An 8,620-nucleotide genomic window follows, 5' to 3' on the forward strand; every position below is an offset into this window, starting at 1 on the left:
TCTATACCTCCAAAGTGACCTCCATGTTACATCTGTGCAATAAAAAATATAGGTGTACCTAATAAACTGCTAACTAGGTGTATATAAAAATGTATATAAATGTTAACCCATTTCATCCCAGTAAAAATGTATACATTCTTATAAACTCACGCTTAAACCAGCTTCTAAAACCACTTGGATTCATGACTCTGAGGCTGACAGCTCAAAGCAAAACTACTTGGAGGTTTCATGTGGGTGGAATAGATTACAAGCCTCACCTGTAATAGGGTTAAGGCTTTAGGCTAAACACCTGTGCACTGTGTGTGTGTGTGTGTTGGAATCAAGGAAACAGCACAAGGCTCAACCACACCTGACACAGGTGGGGCCCTGCTGCCTGGTCCACAAGCCTGTTTCATATCTAATGTAGTTTCAGTAAAGGAAGGAAGGCAGTGAGTCAACACTGAGCTATTCTGCTCTGAAGACTGTAGAATCCTCCAGTGCCAAATTTTGATCTGGTTGATCCTGAAAGTTGTGCAATCATGTAAGACATTGACGTTTCACAATTGATTCAAAAAATATAATGCAACCCATGCTTTACTATTATTTTTTAATTCATTATTTTAGTGTTTTATTCAACTTAGATATTCATATAATATTCATCTATTAGGGTAACATAATGCAATAGTATAAAATATATTATTAATAAAATACAACAGTATAAATTCATTTTAAAAAAAGGTTACCGAAGCTTTGTGTTATGGAAATAAAGTTAGACTTGTTACTCCAGTGTTACATCATCCTGGGCTAAAGATGACTGCCGACTATTAAAAAGACCCAAATGAGTCTTGAGTAATTCAAGCATAGCTAAAGACCCTTGAGACTACCTAATTGTCTGAAGTGAGAACGCCTTAAAATCCAGAATAATCCAGATTATATATGTGCAATAATTGGGACAAAAGCATTGAGAAGGCCTGTGCCGTATCCACTTGTCAATGGCATCTATAGGCTTCTCTCTCTGGCAACCAGCACAATGCGTGCTAGAGAACACAAGGCTTTCCATCCTGGGAGACCGACACTGGGATAAGAACAGATTTGAGGAATTAATCTTAGCGCGGGACTGATGAGGACGCAGGCATTGTCCTCCTCCAGCACTCCTCACACTGAATAGAGCTCTGTGAAGGGAAAACAGCTGCTACCACTATGCTCATCTCTAGCTTCAGGGCTGTGCAGAGGACAGGCCATGGGTCAGCTATATGTTTTTGCCCTCAGTAAGCGAGAACTGTGTTAACAAGCAGAGAGTTGGAGTTCAGGCTGGTTCATGAGAACTAGCAGAAATTCCAATACACTGTAAACACAAATGCTACACACACACACACACACACAAAAAAAAAACACTAGCAGGTATTCGCATTCTGAAAACCAGAACATTTTAAACCATAGCTATTAGTTGTAACGCTACAAGGTCTGGACCTTTGAAAAGTGGTTGTTGAATGTAGCATTAAAATCAAGATTACGCAATAATCCTAAGATTAGTTCTTTCCCATGTAACAGAACTTTTGCAAGATGCTATACTGTCAGACGATGGCTTGTTGAAATCCGTTTGCTAATCATACTAGCTTTGTGAAACATGGCATGTTTACTGAACGCTTTTTCAGTAATCATTGAGCTTGAGAATTCCTGGTAATCCTCATCATAGGTCTATTTTAAAACCTTAAATGCCCTAAAGCTACAAACAGATCACAGGAACATCTCCAGACTCGTATTTTGATTAAAAATAATTGGATTGGAAATTAATATATGATTCAATATACTAGAAAAATACAGATATACATACCATTTGGTAACATCTCCAAGTCCTCCTCCATGTCCTGCCTAGCCGGCTAATCAGCTGCTAGTAAACTAGCTTGCATTATCACAGTTTGCATTTCAGTATGTGATTTGCATTGTTCTTTTCTCAATAAATTAACGGTATCTAAAACCAATTTCTTTAACAAACAGGTACAAATATGCCCAACTGACCACAGTTTTCTTTATCGCTAACATTAGTCGCATTTGCTAGCTACCTAGCTAGAATAGCATATAGGTTCTGTGGTTAAAAGCTCAAAAACATGGATCATTTGCATCAGACGTGATTCAAAGCCATGGAGCTTATTTCATGACATAAAAAACTGAACCTATATGTAACTCTATCTGAATGTGTATTGTTTTATGGAAATACTGAGATGGTGAGTTTAAGGCTGTGTAGATGAATTTAAAGCTGTGAAGGTGAATTTAAGGCTGTAAAGATGGCTGTATAGCTGTATAGATGAATTTAGGGCTGTATAGATGGATGTAGGGCTGTGTTAACAATAAACTTAAGCTCTAAGAATAATCAGTCGATTTCAAGGGTTTGTAGTGCTTAATGTTGTTTGTGTGTAATGTTATTCATCATCTAACTGCACTATGTTGTATGTATAATTGACTGACACACTAAAAGAGAAAACAGTGGCTGAGTGTGTGGAGAAGGGAGAGGTATTGATATTTATGATGTAGTCTGATTGGTCATTTTTAGGGCTATTTCTATCACAATATGAGTGATCTCTTCCAGGAAGACTCTGCCCCATCTTCAGCACACAAGGACCCACTGAACAGTTTGATGAACATGAAAAGTATGCAATGATACTTTCATTTTATGGTCATTCGATCTCAACCCAACTCTCCAATCTCTCCAGTACAGTTCCAGAGATGTGTAGCATCTGTGCCAAGGTGCATTAAAGATAATCCGGTGGCTTGTGGTGACTAAAACCTGACTAAGGAATGGTGTTGTTTTTCCTTTAATTTGTCACTCTTCTGTAAGTACACGTGTGCCGAATCCTAGTCTGCACCTGAGCTATGTTAGTTATGTTTTGTCATCCTGTACACCTGAGTAAAATGGAAACCGACGCTGAACTCAACTGAACTTGCAGGTGCAGCACAAATTCCCCTGCCTCTTAAAGATACAGGTCACTGCGAAACAAGTAGAGTAGCTATTTGTCAGCAAGACTGGGGATATTTACAATGCCACTTCTATCTTGTTACGTAACACAATAATAAAATGAAATATGTATGCTGTTTAGGCTACACTCCCGGTCAGAGATGGGGAAAGCAGCAAGCTGTGTGAGGAGTTTAGCCTCTGTATCCTTCCCCACTGGTGGTGACAGCTGCCTGGTAGCAGAGGTCTTTCCCTCCAAAACTTAGCCATTATGCCCCAGCTGTGAGCAGCTGGTCTCCACGCACACACACATACACACAGTGTCCTGTCTTCTGTTCATTCAGTCATACAATGGCAATGTGATGTAAATTAGGGAGAAACAAGAGGATTCACATCATTCACCTTTTGAAAAAAAAAAAGAAAAAAGTATGAATCCCAGTTTATGTAAACAAATCAAGATTTATGCAAAAGTCCACTATTATTCCACCATCTGGAATGCTCAATAGATTTTCATTACATTGGAATAAAAGAGTTTTGAAAAATAAAGCTGCCTTTTTTTTTTTTTTTTTTTTTTTTTTTTTTTTTGCCAACAACATTTCTCACATCTGCTCCTCTTAATATAGATATGAAAACATTTCATTCATTGGCATAAACTCTCAAAAAGCTAATGAGTAATTCTGTAGCTCCTCTCCAACCAGCTGTCAGGGTGTAAACACAGCTCTCTCTGTGATAGTGTTTATGACCCTCGCTCACACACTAATTACACACTCCAAACAGGCAGTTCCAAGAGGATGATGCAGTTGCAGATTAACTATTAACTTCAAGAGGAAGAAAACTTGCCAGTGAGCCTGAGAAAGAACTAACGGATGAGTGTGGGGATGGTGGTGGTGGTGGTGGGGTTCGGAAAACACTCCCGCATTATAAGATTTGCAACAAGCTGCAACACTGTCTCTCATTCATGTCCCACGGCCACCCCACCCTATCTGTCCTCTCCCCTCCAAACGGTTTCTCTCCAGCCGAGTGGAAACTATCCGGACACACAATGCCCGCTCTCTGAATGGAGCTCTGGCGTGCCACTGGTGCTCTGTCACCAGCAGATTGGGAGCTAATTAGAAGCCATTAAGACCCTTTGATAGTACGTGGGAGCCGAGCAAGAGGGCCTTGGAGAGTTATATGTGTGTGTTTGTGTGTGTGTGGGAAGCTGGCCTAGGGAAAGGCCAACGCTAGCAAGCTGTTGCTTATGTGAGAGCTCATAAGAGGGTCAGGTGGTTTGCTTTGGATGCTCCAATATAGTAGAGCCTTTATATACTGTTACAGGGACTTTGAGTGCATTCTAGTGTCTGGGTTATGTGAATGAAATGCATTGAAAATGTGGGATTCAGCGCTGGATGACAATCAAAAGAGGATTTGGAAGACTGGACGTGAAGCAGCAATCACTTTGAAAGCTCACTGGAAAAATGAATGAGATTCATGAGGTCCTGATTGTTATGTTTTGTTAAAAATGACTACTTAAAGTAACTATCAACAACAAAAAAAAGAATCCATGTTTGTCCATTTTTACTAACATTATCATTGATTATTGATTGATTGATTGATTGATTGATTGCTTTGAATAAAAATTAATGTTTTTGCTCTAAATTCTAGGCTTATGTGTTAATATGATGCAACTAAATAACAAGTCATACATTAATTAAACAAATAACTAAAAAAAAAATACATCCAGGCCAATTTATAAACCCGTCCCTATCCACATAACACAGAAATTCCTTCACTCTGTGCATGCTAGAGATGACGCAGATCCGAACACTGTTGCCTCTCACACTCAAGTCTCTCATTTTCATCACACAGGATATGATTCCCTTAGGAATGATTATTACTCATCCTTTGGTGTGTGGGGGTTAGAGGGGGAGTTGAACAGAGACGTCACTTTCCTGAACCAGTCAATTAAGGCATGGGTAACAAGGGCTTGACACAACAAATGCTATTTCTTTATTGATGCCTGTCATTCTTCATGTGGTGATGGGACATGTGCTGAAGAAGAAAGATACTATTTAGCAGCGACTCCTGTATGAGTGAAGATGTGACTGAATTTTATCCCGTCACCCCTGTAGGTTTACTGTTTTTTACTGTTATGGTATAGCTAAAAATCAAACAAATTTTATCAGTCAAATCACAGATGTACACCATTAAAGTATTAACTGCCCCGAAGAAAGAAATAAATAAAACTTTTTTGTAACTCCACCCATTTTATGTTTTAAAAAAATTTTCATTATTTTTATGTACTTTTTTTAAAAATGTGGCTTCATTTTTATTATTTATTATTATTTGTTTAGCTCTATGCTCAGATATATTGTCGAGGCTAAGTGAAATTCATCACCGCTATTTTATATTTCGGGTCATTTCTCTAAATGTGCAATTACACTTCTCAAATAAAAGCCAAAGTTTAACACACCAAAGCGCACATGCATATACAGAATCATAAATTATGCCATTAAAATATTTATGTACTCAAGGTTAAAACCTGAAACTTGCTGTTTTAATGTAGCATATCCTCTGAAACTGTCTTTCCTGATCACTTTTTACAGGGTTCATATGTACGAGGGGCGTCAGCACTTCCATGCAATGTGTTTCACTTTTTCTTTCTCCCCTCCTCTTGCCTTGATGTGGGGTAAACAGGCTCTGCACAGTTCAGGCCAGCTGTGAAGGCTTATTGTTGGCTGTCGGTAGGAAGTGCTGATAGCTTGTGCAGCTGAACAAAAGGCTGACTGAGCGAGTGGAGGAGCGCTCCAGACTTGCCGGCTCCAGCCCAGATTTCTCAAGCTGTGGTTCATCCTGTGTACTTGTGCTCTAACTGGAGTGCTCAGGCTGTAACTGGTCATATCCCAAACCGTTAGTATGCCTTTGACAAAAAAACAAAAAAAAAACACCAACAACTTGTTGCATATTTGAAGGACGGCAAAATTCCAGTACAACAATATATACACGCCTAGCTGGACTTTTCCTTTCCCTAGAAATCCATTAACTGATACTCTAGACTACTGACTAATGTGATGTGTTGGTTACTGCTGTGATCATCTGATTACATCAGGGTATTGAATTTATTTAGCACACATAATGGTGTTATGTGTCTTTTGTGTAATGTTTACATGCATGTTCTAGCTTCTTTAATTAGTTAGCAACACGACCATAGCATGTCACAGTTAAGTGAAATAAAAACAACATGAATAAGTACCAGATGTGCTGGCTGTTTGCATGCTGATAGTTTTAACACTCTATATCCAGTCCATGGGCTGTGTACAGTCTATGGGTGTTATTTTTACATTTTGGCTTCATAGGGTGTAGGGCATAGGCATGATCAGTGCTGAATGGAACACTCTCATTTCTATTGTGTTGCGCCTCCTCCCTGTGACCCAGCCCGTGACTCCTTCTGAGTGCTGAAAGAAAAAAAAGAAGAAGACGTTTTTCAAGAATTAATTTGGTGTTCTGCAAAAGCCAAGCCGTCATACATTCATGCATCAGACTAATCAAACTAATTTCTAAACATTTTTTATTAAGAAAGGATGCAATAAATGAATAAATAAAGAATGCATGATGATAATGAGAAAAGCGGGGGGAAAAAAACAAACTTTTAAAATGCATCACTTAGACTGGAAGTTTATTTATTTATTTATTTATTTTAAAGAAAATACTAAAACTTTATAGTACGTTTCTTCACAATGCAAAGTTATGTGATGGAATGCAAAGAGATCCACTTATCAATGCATCGGTGAAGACTTGCATGCATAATAACCTCGTTTTTATTCCTTTTTAATCCCTATAAGCCGATTTTTATTTCAACTAATTTGTAGTTAAAAACAACTGCCAGATCTGGTTTGCAGATTGATTTAAAAGATATTTTAAGCAAAAAAGCAAAAAAAAAAAAAACCCCAAGCTTGTACAGAATGCAGTGTTGTGTGATGGAATGCAGAGAGCATCGGCTTAGCAAAGCATCAAAACAAACATGCATACATATAAAAAGCTTTATATGTAATATTTTTTTTTTTTTGCATGAAAACAACTTTTATTATTAATGGTTTTATTAAAAAAGATTACTTTAGGTATATATATATTGTGCAGAATGCAAGTCTTAAAGTGCATTGAATAAAAGTTTTTCAACTTTCAACAACTTTCTGTTGAATAAAATTTTATTTTAAAAAACTATCCTAAGCTCGTGCAACCTGGTGTGGTGGAATGCAAGGAGATCTACTAATTTAAAAACAAACAAAAAAAAAAATACAAGCGGGGGAGAAAAATGTTTTGCTTCATTTGCTTCAAAGGTGCACTTTAGTGTTCTTTTTAGACTCGAAACTCTGCCTGTCTTCTTTTTTTTCTGCACTGAAAGAGGCTCTTGAAGCGCTCAGGCCACAATGGCCGTTTTGCAGGTGCGCTGCGCGGTAATCGCATCAGAGGCTTTGGGTGATAAATGCTCACAGCCGGCTTGTTCTCAGGCTCGGCGCAGTGCAGGTGAATGGAGCGCGGCGGAGGGGGGGCGCGCCCCCGGTGTTTAGAGTCACTATGGAGACCGCCCGCGCGGCGCCAGCCTGACAGGCGTCAGCGAGGGAATGAATGGGTGACGTCACGGCGCTGGCGCCCGGCAGTCTGCGGTGGCTTGTTTGGACAATCTGAGGAGGGAGGAGAGAGAGAGAGAGAGAGAGAGAGAGCAGTGCCATATCACCGAGTTACAGCCGGGTGCTCAAGGCGAAGCACATGCAGGAACAGTGTGTGAAGGAATTCCGAAAGCTGTGTCCAGGATTGTGGAACTTTTTTGTGCAAAAAAAAAAAAAAAATGAAGAGAAAATTTGCAAAGTGAACAATTGAAAGATATATATTTTTTAAAGTATACTTAACAAAAAAAAAACCCTATAGGTTTAAATCCATGCAACTCTATACCAATTGTATAAATATATATATATTTTTAAAATATTTTCATTGATGCATAATAATAATAATGATTATGATGATGATGATGATGATGATGATGCATTTTATTTATAACGCACTTGAGGCAAGTCAAATGAATCAAGGATGCATCTTTTGCATCTTGTGACGTAATTGTAATGTATAGATATTAAAAGACGGAAAGATATTAAACATATGAAGGCAAAACCAAAAAACAAAAACAAAAACATTTATGAGAGTGTGTGAGCAATATGTTTCTCAAAAATATAAGTGATCTGGATTCAGGATTGTGCTGCCTGCCAAGATCTATGAAATTAATTTATAGAAAGAAATTAAGAGCTCTATAAACATGCCTCACAATGCGGCAAGATTCACTGAGATTTTTAAACAGGATGGTTTTATGATATGTATCTTGGAATTCGCCACATTGTAGGATGGATTCGTGTGAAATTGTTGATCTTAGGTGGCAAAGCTCTCTCTCTCTCTCTCTCTCTCTCTCTCTACACCTGCAGATTCTCGGGGCCATGGACAGCTGGATTTCCACACATCATCCGTAAAAGACACACATTTGTTTCCATTTGTAACACCAATCCCCCCCTCACCGAAAACAGATTGTAATCTCGATAAGCAGAGCCGGTCTCTGATTGGTCATCTGAGCTGTAGCTCTGACTTTCTATTGGTCCGCCTGCTCAAAACATGCGCGTTGGAGCCACGCCCCGACGCTCTGGAACTGGATAAAAAGCGGGCCGTGTC

Source organism: Hemibagrus wyckioides, linkage group LG21, assembly GCF_019097595.1.
Source record: "Hemibagrus wyckioides isolate EC202008001 linkage group LG21, SWU_Hwy_1.0, whole genome shotgun sequence".
Lineage (NCBI taxonomy): Eukaryota > Metazoa > Chordata > Actinopteri > Siluriformes > Bagridae > Hemibagrus > Hemibagrus wyckioides.